Source organism: Hylobates moloch, unplaced genomic scaffold, assembly GCF_009828535.3.
Source record: "Hylobates moloch isolate HMO894 unplaced genomic scaffold, HMol_V3 SCAFFOLD_3, whole genome shotgun sequence".
Classification (NCBI taxonomy): domain Eukaryota; kingdom Metazoa; phylum Chordata; class Mammalia; order Primates; family Hylobatidae; genus Hylobates; species Hylobates moloch.
Window position 1 is genome coordinate 86,444,324 of NW_026652278.1, and position 14,200 is coordinate 86,458,523.

Here is a 14,200-nt window from a genome sequence, read left to right on the forward strand (position 1 = left end):
GACAAAAAAATCAATAGAGTAACATCACAATTAAACTGCACACTATACTTAATAGGCCTAAGTAACATCTACATAACATTTGCCCAAATGCTGCATAACACACATTATTTTCATCAGCACATGGAACATTTTCCATAATAGACCACACCTTAGGCCACAAAACAAATCTCAATTTTTTTTTTTTTTTTTTTTGAGACAGAGACTGGTTCTGTTACCCAGGCCAGAGTGCAGTGGCCTGATGTTGGCTCACTACAGCCTCCGTCTCCCAGGTTCAAGCAACTCTCTTGCCTCAGCTTCCTGAGTAGCTGGGATTACAGGTTCCTGCCACCATGCCCAGCTAATTTTGTATTTTTAGTAGAGACAAGGTTTCACCATGTTAGCCAGGCTGGTCTCGAACTCCTGACCGCAAGTGATCCACACGCCTTAGCCTCCCAAAGGGATAGGATTATAGGCATGGCCACTGTGCCCAGCCTCAGTAAATTTTAAAAAGTAGAAATCAGGCCAGGCATGGTGGTTTACACCTGTAATCCCAGCATTTTGGGAGACTCAGGCAAGAGGATCACTTGAGGCCAGGAGTTTGAGACAAGCCTGGCAACAAAGTGAAACTCCATCTCTACAAAAAATTTTAAAATTAGCTGGGCATGGTGGCACGTACCTGCAGTCCTAGCTACTCAGGTTGTTGAGTGGGGAGGATCTCATAAGCCCAGGAGGTCAAGGCTGCCGTGAGCCATCATCATGCCACTGCACTCCAGCTTGGGCAACAAAGCAAGACTCTGTCTCAAAAAAAAAAAAAAAAAGAAGTAGAAATCATATCAAGTATCTTTTCTAACTACAATGGTATAAAACTAGAAATCAAGAAGAAAAGAAACATCAAAACTTCAAAAACACATGGAAACTATGCAACATGCTCCTGAGTGACCAAAGGGTCAATGAAGAAATTAGGAAGAAAATTTTAAAATTTCTTGGACAAATGAACAGGGAAATACAACATACCAAAATCTACTGAAGACAGAAAAAGCAGTACTAAGAGGGAAGTTTTTAGCAATAAACACCTTCACCAAAAAAGCAGAAAGACAGGCCAGGCACAGTGACTCATGCCTGTAATCCTGGCACTTTGGGAAGCCAAAGTGGGAAGTCTGCTTGAGGCCAAGAGTTCGAAACCAGCCTGGACAACACAGGGAGACCTCATCTCTACAAAAATTTTTAAAATTAGCTGTTGTAGTGGCATATACTTGTAGTCCCAGCTACTCGGGAGGCTGAGATGGGAGGATCGCTTGAGCCTGGGAAGTCGAGGCTGCAGACAGCCATAATTGCACCACTGCACTCCAGCCTGGGTGACAGTGAGACTCTGTCTCAAAAAAAAAAAAAGAAAAAAGAAAGAAAGAGGGGTGGAGCCGAGATGGCCGAACACGAACAGCTCTGGTCTACATTTCCCACCATGAGCGACGCAGAAGACGGGTGATTTCTGCATTTCCATCTGAGGTTCCGGGTTCATCTCACTAGGGAGTGCCAGATAGTGGGTGCAGCGCACCGTGTGCAAGCCGAAGCAGGGTGAGGCATTGCAACACTCGGGAAGTGCAAGGGGTCAGGGAGTTCCCTTTCCTAGTCAAACAAAGGGGTGACAGACAGCACCTGGAAAATCAGGTCACCCCCACCCTAATACTGTGCTTTTCCAACTGGCTTAAAAAACAGCACACCAGGAGATTATATCCTGCATCTGGCTGGGAGGGTCCTACGCCCCCGGAGTCTCACTGATTGCTAGCACATCAGTCTGAGATCAAACTGCAAGGCAACAGCGAGGCTGGGGGAGGGGTGCCCACCACTGCACAGGCTTGATTAGGTAAACAAAGCAGCCAGGAAGCTCGAACTGGGTGGAGCCCACCACAGCTCAAGGAGGCCTGCCTGCCTCTGTAGGCTCCACCTCTGGGGGCAGGGCACAGACAAACAAAAAGCAGTAACCTCTGTACACTTAAATGTCCCTGTCTGACAGCTTTGAAGAGAGTAGTGGTTCTCCCAGCACGCAGCTGGAGATCTGAGAACAGGCAGACTCCCTCCTAAAGTAGGTCCCTGACCCCCGAGCAGCCTAACTTGGAGGCACCCCCCAGTAGGGGCAGACTGACACCTCACACAGCCGGGTACTCCTCTGAGACAAAACTTCTGGAGGAACGATCAGGCAGCAACATTCACGGTTCACAAAAAACCACTGTTCTGCAGCCAAGGCTGCTGACACCCAGGCAAACAGCGTCTGGAGTGGACCTCTAGCAAACTCCAACAGACCTGCAGCTGAGGGTCCTGTCTGTTAGAAGGAAAACTAAGAAACAGAAAGGCATCTACACCAAAAACCCATCTGTACATCATCATCATCAGAGACCAAAAGTAGATAAAACCACAAAGATGGGGAAAAACCAGAGCAGAAAAACTGGAAACTCTAAAAAGCAGAGTGCCTCTCCTCCTCCAAAGGAACGCAGTTCCTCACCAGCAATGGAACAAAGCTGGACAGAGAATGACTTTGACGAGTTGAGAGAAGAATGCTTCAGACGAGCAAACTACTCCGAGCTACAGGAGAAAATTCAAGCCAAAGGCAAAGAAGTTAAAAACTTTGAAAAAGAATTAGACGAATGTATAACTAAATAACCAACACAAAGAAGTGCTTAAAGGAGCTGATGGAACTGAAAGCCAAGGCTCGAGAACTACATGAAGAATGCAGAAGCCTCAGGAGCTGATGCAATCAACTGGAAGAAAGGGTATCAGTGATGGAAGATGAAATGAATGAAATGAAGCGAGAAGGGAAGTCTAGAGAAAAAAGTATAAAAAGAAATGAACAAAGCCTCCAAGAAATATGGGACTATGTGAAAAGACAAAATCTACGTCTGATTGGTGTACCTGAAAGTGACGGGGAGAATGGAACCAAGTTGGAAAACACTCTGCAGGATATTATCCAGGAGAACTTCCCCAATCTAGCAAGGCAGGCCAACATTCAGATTCAGGAAATACAGAGAACACCACAAAGATACTCCTCGAGAAGAGCAACTCCAAGACACATAATTGTCAGATTCACCAAAGTTGAAATGAAGGAAAAAATGTTAAGAGCAGCCAGAGAGAAAGATTGGGTTACCCACAAAGGGAAGCCCATCAGACTAACAGCAGATCTCTTGGCAGAAACTCTACAAGCCAGAAGAGATTGGAGGCCAATATTCAACATTGTTAAAGAAAAGAATTTCAACCCAGAATTTCATATCCAGCCAAACTAAGCTTCATAAGTGAAGGAGAAATAAAATACTTTACAGACAAGCAAGTGCTGAGAGATTTTGTCACCACCAGGCCTGCCCTACGAGAGCTCCTGAAGGAAGCACTAAATATGCAAAGGAACAACCGGTACCAGCCACTGCAAAATCATGCCAAATTGTGAAGACCATCGAGGCTAGGAAGAAACTGCATCAACTAATGAGCAAAATAACCAGCTAACATCATGATGCCAGGATCAAATTCATACATAACAATATTAAATTTAAATGTAAATGGACTAAATGCTCCAATTAAAAGACACAGACTGGCAAATTGGATAAATAGTCAAGACCCATCAGTGTGCTCTATTCAGGAAACCCATCTCATGTGCAGAGACAACCATAGGCTCAAAATAAAAAGATGGAGGAAGATCTACCAAGCAAATGGAAAACAAAAAAAGGCAGGGATTACACTCCTAGTCTCTGATAAGACAGAGTTTAAACCAACAAAGATCAAAAGAGACGAAGCCATTACATAATGGTAAAGGGATCAATTCAACAAGAAGAGCTAACTATCCTAAATATATATGTACCCAATACAGGAGCACCCAGATTCATAAAGCAAGTCCTTAGAGACCTACAAAGAGACTTAGACTCCCACACAATAATAATGGGAGACTTTAACACCCCACTGTCAACATTAGACAGATCAACGAGACAGAAAGTTAACAAGGATACCCAGGAATTGAACTCAGCTCTGCACAAAGTGGACCTAATAGACATCTACAGAACTCTCCACCCCAAATCAACAGAATATACATTTTTTCAGCACCACACCACACCTATTCCAAAATTGACCACATAGTTGGAAGTAAAGCTCTCCTCAGCAAATGTAAAAGAACAGAAATTCTAACAAACTGTCTCTCAGATCACAGTGCAATCAAACTAGAACTCAGGATTAAGAAACTCACTCAAAACCTCTCAACTACATGGAAACTGACCGACCTACTCCTGAGTGACTACTGGGTACATAATGAAATGAAGGCAGAAATAAAGATGTTCTCTGAAACCAGTGAGAACAAAGACACAACATATCAGAATCTCTGGTACACATTCAAAGCAGTGTGTAGAGGGAAATTTATAGCACTAAATGCCCACAAGAGAAAGCAGGAAAGATCCAAAATTGACACCCTAACATCACAATTAAAAGAACTAGAAAAGAAAGAGCAAACACATTCGAAAGCTAGCAGAAGGCAAGAAATAACTAAAATCAGAGCAGAACTGAAGGAAATAGAGACACAAGAAAACCTTCAAAAAATTAATGAATCCAGGAGCTGGTTTTTTGAAAAGATCAACAAAATTGATAGACCGCTAGCAAGACTAATAAAGAAGAAAAGAGAGAAGAATCAAATATATGCAATAAAAAATGATAAAGGGAATACCACCACCAATCCCACAGAAATACAAACTACCATCAGAGAATACTACAAACACCTCTACGCAAATAAACTAGAAAATCTAGAAGAAATGGATAAATTCCTCAACACATACATCCTCCCAAGACTAAACTAGGAAGAAGTTGAATCTCTGAATAGACCAATAACAGGCTCTGAAATTGTGGCAATAATCAATAGCTTACCAATCAAAAAGAGTCCAGGACCAGATGGATTCACAGCCGAATTCTACCAGAGGTAAAAGGAGGAACTGGTACCATTCCTTCTGAAACTATTCCAATCGATAGAAAAAGAGGGAATCCTCCCTAACTCATTTTATGAGGCCACCATCATCCTGATACCAAAGCTAGGCAGAGACACAACAAAAAAAGAGAATTTTAGACCAATATCCTTGATGTACATTGATGCAAAAATCCTCAATAAAATACTGGCAAACTGAATCCAGCAGCACATCAAAAAGCTTATCCACCATGATCAAGTGGGCTTCATCCCTGGGATGCAAGGCTGGTTCAACATACACAAATCAATAAATGTAATCCAGCATATAAACAGAACCAAAGACAAAAACCACATGATCATCTCAATAGATGCAGAAAAGGCCTTTGACAAAATTCAACAACCCTTCTTGCTAAAAACTCTCAATAAATTAGGTATTGATGGGACGTATCTCAAAATAATAAGAGCTATCTATGACAAACCCACAGCCAATATCATACTGAATGGGCAAAAACTGGAAGCATTCCCTTTGAAAACTGGCACAAGACAGGGATGCCCTCTCTCACCACTCCTATTCAACACAGTGTTGGAAGTTCTGGCCAGGGCAATCAGGCAGGAGAAGGAAATAAAGGGTATTCAATTAGGATAAGAGGAAGTCAAATTGTCCCTGTTTGCAGATGACATGATTGTATATCTAGAAAACTCCATTGTCTCAGCCCAAAATCTCCTTAAGCTGATAAGCAACTTCAGCAAAGTCTCAGGATACAAAATCAATGTGCAAAAATCGCAAGCATTCTTATACACAAATAACAGACAGACAGCCAAATCATGAGTGAACTCCCATTCACAATTGCTTCAAAGAGAATAAAATACCCAGGAATCCAACTTACAAGGGATGTGAAGGACCTCTTCAAGGAGAACTACAAACCACTGCTCAATGAAATAAAAGAGGATACAAACAAATGGAAGAACATTCCATGCTCATGGGTTGGAAGAATCAATATTGTGAAAATGGCCATACTGCCCAAGGTAATTTATAGATTCAATGCCATCCCCATCAAGCTACCAATGACTTTCTTCACAGAATTGGAAAAAACTACTTTAAAGTTCATATGGAACCAAAAAAGAGCCCGCATTGCCAAGTCAATCCTAAGCCAAAAGAACAAAGCTGGAGGCATCATGCTACCTGACTTCAAACTATACTACAAGGCTACAGTAACAAAAACAGTATGATACTGGTACCAAAACAGAGATATAGATCAATGGAACAGAAGAAAGCCCTCAGAAATAACGCCACATATCTACAACTATCTGATCTTTGACAAACCTGACAAAAACAAGCAATGGGGAAAGGAATCCCTATTTAATAAATGGTGCTGGGAAAACTGGCTAGCCATATGTAGAAAGCTGAAACTGGATCCCTTCCTTACACCTTATACAAAAATTAATTCAAGATGGATTAAAGACTTATATGTTAGACCTAAAACCATAAAAACCCTAGAAGAAAACCTAGGCAATACCATTCAGGACATAGGCATGGGCAAGGACTTCATGCCTAAAACACCAAAAGCAATGGCAACAAAAGCCAAAATTGACAAATGGGATCTAATTAAACTAAAGAGCTTCTGCACAGCAAAAGAAACTACCATCAGAGTGAACAGGCAACCTACAAAATGGGAGAAAATTTTCGCAACCTATTCGTCTGACAAAGGGCTAATATCCAGAATCTACAATCAATTCAAACAAATTTGCAAGAAAAAAACAAACAACCCCATCAAAAAGTGGGCAAAGGACATGAACAGACACTTCCCAAAAGAATACATTTATGCAGCCAAAAAACACATGAAAAATGCTCATCATCACTGGCCATCAGAGAAATGCAAATCAAAACCACAATGAGATACCATCTCACACCAGTTAGAATGGCCATCAATAAAAAGTCAGGAAACAACAGGCGCTGGAGAGGATGTGGAGAAATAGGAACACTTTTACACTGTTGGTGGGACTGTAAACTAGTTCAACCATTGTGGAAGTCAGTGTGGCGATTCCTCAGGGATCTAGAACTAGAAATACCATTTGACCCAGCCATCCCATTACTGAGTATATACCCAAAGGACTATAAATCATGCTGCTATAAAGACACATGCACACGTATGTTTATTGCAGCACTATTCACAACAGCAAAGACTTGGAACCAACCCAAATGTCCAACAACAATAGACTGTATTAAGAAAATGTGGCACATATACACCATGGAATACTATGCAGCCATAAAAATGATGAGTTCATGTCCTTTGTAGGGACATGGATGAAACTGGAAATCATCATTCTCAGTAAACTATCACAAGGACAAGAAACCAGACACCGCATGTTCTCACTCATAGGTGGGAATTGAACAATGAGAACACATGGACACAGGAAGGGGAACATCACACTCTGAGGACTGTTGTGGGGTGGGTGGAGGGGGGAGGGATAGCACTAGGAGATACACCTAATTCTAAATGATGAGTTAATGGGTGCAGCACACCAACATGGCACATGGATACATATGTAACAAACCCGCACATTGTGCACATGTACCCTAAAACTTAAAGTACAATAATAAAAAAAGTTTTTTTAAAAAAAAGAAAGAGTAGACAGACTTCAAATAAAAAATCTAACAATGTGCCACAAGGAACTAGAAAAGCAAGAACACACTTAATCCAAAATTAGAAGGGAAAAAACAGTAAATATCAGAGCAGAAATAAATGAAGTTGAGGCAAAAAATATATACAGAATATCAACAAAACAATTGGCTTTTTGAAAAGATAAAATTGACAAACCTTTAGCAAGTCTAAGGAAGAAAGAGAGAAGACCCAAATACATAAAAGCAGAAACAACAAAAGGAGACAAAATAACTGAGACCACAGAAATACAAAGAAACATTAGAAACTATGAACAACTATACAACAACAACTTAGAAAACCTAGAAGAAATGGATAAATTGGACATATAGAACCTGCCAAGTTTGAACCATGAAGGAAAGAAAACATCAACAAGCCAATAACAAGTAATGAGATCAAAGCTGTAATAAAGTCTCCCATCAAAGAAAAGTCCAGGTGGTTTCACTGCTGAATTCTACCAAACACTTAAAGAACTAATACCGGCTGGGCGCGGTGGCTCACGCCTGTAATCCCAGCACCTTGGGAGGCCGAGGCGGGCGGATCACGAGGTCAGGAGATCGAGACCATCCTGGCTAACATGGTGAAACCCCGTCTCTACTAAAAATACAAAAAAAATTAGCCAGGCATGGTGGCGGGTGCCTGTAGTCCCAGCTACTCGGGAGGCTGAGGCAGGAGAATGGCGTGACTCCAGGAGGCAGAGCTTCCAGCCTGGGCAACTCCGTCTCAAAAAAAAAAAAAGAACTAATACTAACTCTACTCAAACTCTTCAAAAAAATGAAAAGGAGGAAATACTTCCAAACTCATTCTATGAGGCCAGCATTACCCTGATATCAAACCAGACACACAAAAAAAAGAAAATGAGAAGATAATAACACTGATGAATGTAGATGCAAAAATCCTTAACAAAATACTAGCAAATTGAATTCAACAACAGATTAAAAAGATCATTCACCATGGTCAAGTGGGATTCATCCCAGAAATGCAAAGATGTTTCAACATACATAAATCAAGAAATATTAAACATGTATTGATTTATGTTATACATTACTTAATAAACATTTATTGATTTACGTGATACATTAACGTGATACATTGCATTTACAGAACCAAGAACAAAAGCCATATAATTTCTTTTTTCTTTTTTTTTGAGATGGAGTCTTGCTCTTTCTCCCAGGCCAGAGTGCAGTGGCACGATCTCGGCTCACTGCAAACTCCGCCTCCCGGGTTCACACCATTCTCCTGCCTCAGCCTCCTGAGTAGCTGGGACTACAGGCGCCCGCCACCGCGCTCAGCTAATTTTTTTTTTTTGTATTTTTAGTAGAGACGGGGTTTCACGGTGTTAGCCAGGATGGTCTCCATCTCCTGACCTCGTGATCCGCCCGCCTCAGCAGCCCAAAGTGCTGGGATTACAGGCGTGAGCCACCGCGCCTGGCCGCCATATAATTTCAATAGATGCTGAGAAAGCATTCAATAAAATTTAACATCGCTTTATGATAAAAATGCTCAACAAACTGGGTGTATTCCATACCTCAAAGTAATACAAGCCATATATTAGACAAACCCAAAGCCAACATCATACTTAATGGGGAAAAATTGAAAATCCTTTCTCTAAGATCTGGAGCCAGACAAAGATCCCCACTTTCACCACTTTTATTCAGTATAATTCTGGAAGTCCTGGCCAGAGCAATTAGGTGAGAGAAAAGAATAAAGGGCATCTGAACTAGAAAGGAAGAAGTCAAGTTAGACTTGTTGGCAGGCAATGTGATCTTATATTTAGAAAATCCTAAAAACTCTACCAAAAAAACTCTTCGAACTGACAAATTCAGTAAAGTTCCAGGATACAAAATCAACATACAAAAATCAGTAGCATTTATATATATTAACAGCAAACAATTTGAAAAAGAAATCAAAAAGCATTTTTTGATTTACAATTTGTCCCCATTTACAATAGCTACAAAGAATACAAAATACATAGGAACCAATTTAACCAAAGAAGTAAAAGATCGATACAAGGAAAACTATAAAACACTGATGAAAAAAATTGAAGAGAACACCAAAATATGGAAAGATAGTCCATGCTCATGGACTGGAAGAACTGGTATTGTTAAAAAGACAATACTACTGGCCGGGTGTGGTTGCTCACCCTTGTAATCCTAGTACTTTGGAAGGCCAAGGCAGGTGGATTGCCTGAGCTCAGGAGTTCAAGACCAGCCTAGGCAACACGGTGAAACCCTGTCTCTACTAAAATACAAAAAATTAGCCAGGTGTGGCAGCAAGCGCCTGTAGCCCCTGCTACTCAGGAGGCTGAGGCAGGAGAATCACTTGAACCTGGAGGCAGAAGTTGCAGTGAGCTGAGATCACACCACTGCACTCCAGCTTGGGTGACAAAGAGAGACTCTGTCTCGAAAAAAAAAAAAAAGACAATACTACTCAAAGGAATTTATACATTCAATGCAATTCCTATCAAAATACCAGTAACATTCTTCACAAAAAACATTCTTCACAGAAATAGGAAAAAAATCCTAAAATTTATATGGAACCACAAAAGACCCCAAATAGCCAATGCAATCCTGAGCAAAAAGAACAAAGCTGAAGATAGCATAATACTTGATTTCCAAATATAGTATGAAGCTATAGTAACCAAATCAGTATGGGACTGGCATAAAAACAGACAAATAGTCAAACGGAACAGAATAGAGAACCCAGATACAAATCCATGCACTTACAGCCAACTCATTTTCAACAAAGGAATCAATAACATACGCTGGAGAAAGGGACAGTCTTTTCAATAAATGATGCTGGGAAACTGGGTAACCATATGCAGAAGAATGAAACTAGACCCCTATCTCTCACCATAAACAAAAATCAAATAAAATGGATTAAAGACTTAAATCTAAATCTGAAACTATGAATCTACTAGAAGAAAACATTGAGGAAACACTTCAGGACATTGGTCTGGGCAAAAATTTTTTTGTGTAAGACCTCAAAAGCATAGGCAACAAAGACAAAAATAGACAAATGGAATTACATCAAACTAAAAAGCTTCTGCACAGCAAAGGAAACAACCAACAAAGTGAACAGACAACCCACAGAATAGGAGAAAATACCACAACCTATCCACCTGACAAGGGATTAATAACCAGAATATACAAGGAGCTCCAAGAACTCTATAGTAAAAACACAAATAATCCAGTTTAAAAATGGGCAAAAGAGATCCGAATAGACATTTCTCAAAAGAAAACATAAAATTGCTAACAGGTATATAAAAGAATGTTAAACATCACTAATCATGAGAAAAATGCAAATCAAAAGCACAATGAGCTATCTTCTCACCACAGTTAAAATGACTTTTATCTGAAAAACAGGGAATAACAGATGCTGGTGAGGATTTAGAGAAAGGGGAATCCTTGTACACTGTTGATGGGAATGTAAATTAGTACAATCACTATGGAGAACAGCATGGAGGCTCCTCAGAAAACTAAAAATAGAACTACCATATGATCCAGCAATTCCACTACTGGGTATATATCCAAAAGAAAGGGAATCAATATACTAAAGAGCTATCTGCATTCCCATGTTTACTGCAACAATATTCACAATATCCAAAATATGGAATCAACCTAAGTGGCCATCAATGGATGAATGGATAAAGAAATGTGGTGTATGTACATAACGGAATATTATTCAGTCATAAACAAGAATGAAATCCTGTCATTCGCAGCAATATGGATGGAACTAGAGGCCATGATGTTAAGTAAATAAGCCAAGCACAAAAAGACAAATATTGCATCTTCTCACTCATACGTGGGAGCTAAACAAAAAAACTAGTGGATTTCATGAAGATAGAGAGTAGATTGGTGCTAACCAGAGTTCAGAAAGAGTAGAGATAGGGGTCTGAACAGAGGTTGGTTAAGGGGTATGTATTAGTCTTTTTTCACACTGCTATAAAAAAAATGCCTGAGACTGGGTAATTTATAAAGAAAAGAGGTTTAATTGACTCACACTTCCACATGGCTGGGGAGGCCTCAGGAAACTTACAATCATGTTGGAAGAAGCAGCAGTCACCTTCTTCACAAGGTGGCAGGAGAGAGAAGAACAAAGGAGGAACTTCCAAACACATCTCACAAACCATCAGATCTTGTGAGAACTCGCTCACTATCATGAGAACACCATGGGGGAAACTGCCCCTTGTAATCCAATCACCTCCCTCCCTCCACTTGTGGGAATTACAGGTCCCTCCCTCAACACGTGGGAATCACGATTCAAGATGAGATTTGGGTGGGGACACAGAGCCAAACCATATCAAGGTGTAATACACAGTTAGATAGAAAAAATAAGACCTGGTGTTCAATAAACCAGTAGGTTAGCTACAGTTAACATTAACCTACTGTACATTTCAAAATAGCCAGAAGAGAATCATTTGAATATTTCCAGCATACAGAAAAGACAAATACTTAGCCATAGATATCCCAATTTTCCTGCTTTGATCTTTACACATAATATTAATCAAATTATCACATGTACCCCCCAAATATGTGCATCTATTATATATCAATTTTTAAAATTAAGTTTAAAAATTAAATTTTGGATTTTGCATGTGAAAAAAGAGAGAATACGGGAGAAAAGAAATTGGAAACATCCCTTAGGGACAATTTTTTTAGGAGTTTTGCTGTAAAGCAAAGCAGAGAAATGAGGTAGTGGCTGGGGAGAAATAGGGTGCAAGGTAAGGGGTTTTATTTATTTTATGGACAATATTATAGCGTATTCATTAGTATGTTGATAATTCAGTACAGAATGAAAATCTTGAAATACAGAAGAGAGAGAAGGACCTCATTCATGAAAAAGCATTTAACATCCAGAGTGCAAAAGAATTTTCTCATGTAGGAACTAGGGCCAGTGACTCAGAATGAAAAGTAGAACATACAGGTTCTAATGCAGAGAGGAGGGCAGATGTGCCTGTGAGGTGGTATAGAAGTTCTCTTTACTCAGTAATAGAAAGCAAAGTCATCAGCACTGAGTGAGATGGGAGGAGTTGTTGGCAGCTTAAAAAGAGAGTAGAAGGCCAGGCATGGTGGCTCAGCCTGTAATCCCAGCACTTTGGGAGGCTGAGGTGGGAGGATCACTTGATCCCAGGAGGTGGAGACCAGCTTGGACAACATGGTGAAACTTCATCTCTTAAAAAAAAAAAAAAAAAAAAAAATTAGCCTGGCATGGTGGTGCAAACCTATAGTCCCAGCTACTTAGGAGGCTGAGGTGGGAGAGTCGCTTGTGCCCAGGAAGCAGAGATTGCAGTCAGCCAAGATCGCACTAGTGAACTCCAGCCTGGCTCAAAAAAATAAATAAATACATACATAAATAAATAAATAAATAAAAGAGAGTAGAACCTGTGAAATAGTCATTTAGGAGAGTGGATGGACTAAGACATGTAGAAGGATAGCCAGGCAGCATGAAGGGCCCACTTGAACTTAATGGGTATAAACTGAAAATGAGACCAATCATCCCAGCCATGTGGTTTTCTCAAACAACCTCTGCCATACAGGCGCAGGCCAGGAACTGGATTCAAGCAGATTTGGGTTTCTATCAAGAGAATAAAACCAAGAAAGACTGGGGCAAGAGAGTTAAGGGTAACTGCACATACACAGGACTGGCCATAACCATGGGCCATGGCCTCTTAAATTGCATGAGGAGGGAAGTGAGCACATGAGGAAGTGAATTTCAGGGCAAGGGTGGTAAAATCTAAATAGGGAAAAGCTCTGTGGTTTTCCATTGAAGAATGAGGAGAGGAGTAAGGTCCAAGGGAGACATTTTGTGTTCCCCAGGAAAAAGGTAAGAGAGCATCTCTGAGGAGGAGACTGAAGGGGACATGGGCCTCTTCAAGCATCGCAGGCTGAAAATAATAGTCCCCCAAATATGTCCAAGTCCTAACCCCGAGAAGCTGTGGATGTTAATTTCTATGGCGAGAGGGATTTTTTTGAAATGTGATTAAATTAAGGATCTTGACGTCAAGAGATTACCCCAGATTAGCCAGCTGGGCCTGATGTAATCACAACAGTCGTTATTAGAAGGACCTACGAGGAGCCAGTGACTGAGCATGTGATGTGATGATGAAGGCAGAGATTGCAGTCATGCACTTTGAAGATAAAGGAGCGAGCCATAAGCCAAGGAATGCAAACAGTCACTGGGAGCTGGAAAAGGCAAAGAAATATTCTCATCCAGAACCTCCAGGAGGAACTAGCCCCACCAGCACTGACTTTATAAAGCCCAGTAAAACTGATTTCAGACTTGGCACCTCCAGAAGTTTAAAAGAAAACATGTTTGTTATACTACTAAGTTTGTGATAATTTGTTGTGACAGCAATTGAAAACTAATGCACCAAGGAAGGGGGAGGATGTAGAAGAGAGGTCCAGGCAACATCTCTTTCCTCTCCAAAATAAATCTGAAAGAAAGGAATTGGGAAAAGACCAAATGGGTAGCTCTGTGTCACTCGGTGAGAAGTGAAAGAAATGTAAAATCCTGGCATCAACAACCCTTGTGTGCGTTTAGGAGAGTTCTGACTGCTGGGAGCCACTTGTTTAATTCCCTCACCTCCTGTGTTTGTTCCAAGATCCCCTATTTTAAATTGCAAAGTACACCCCCAGCCCTA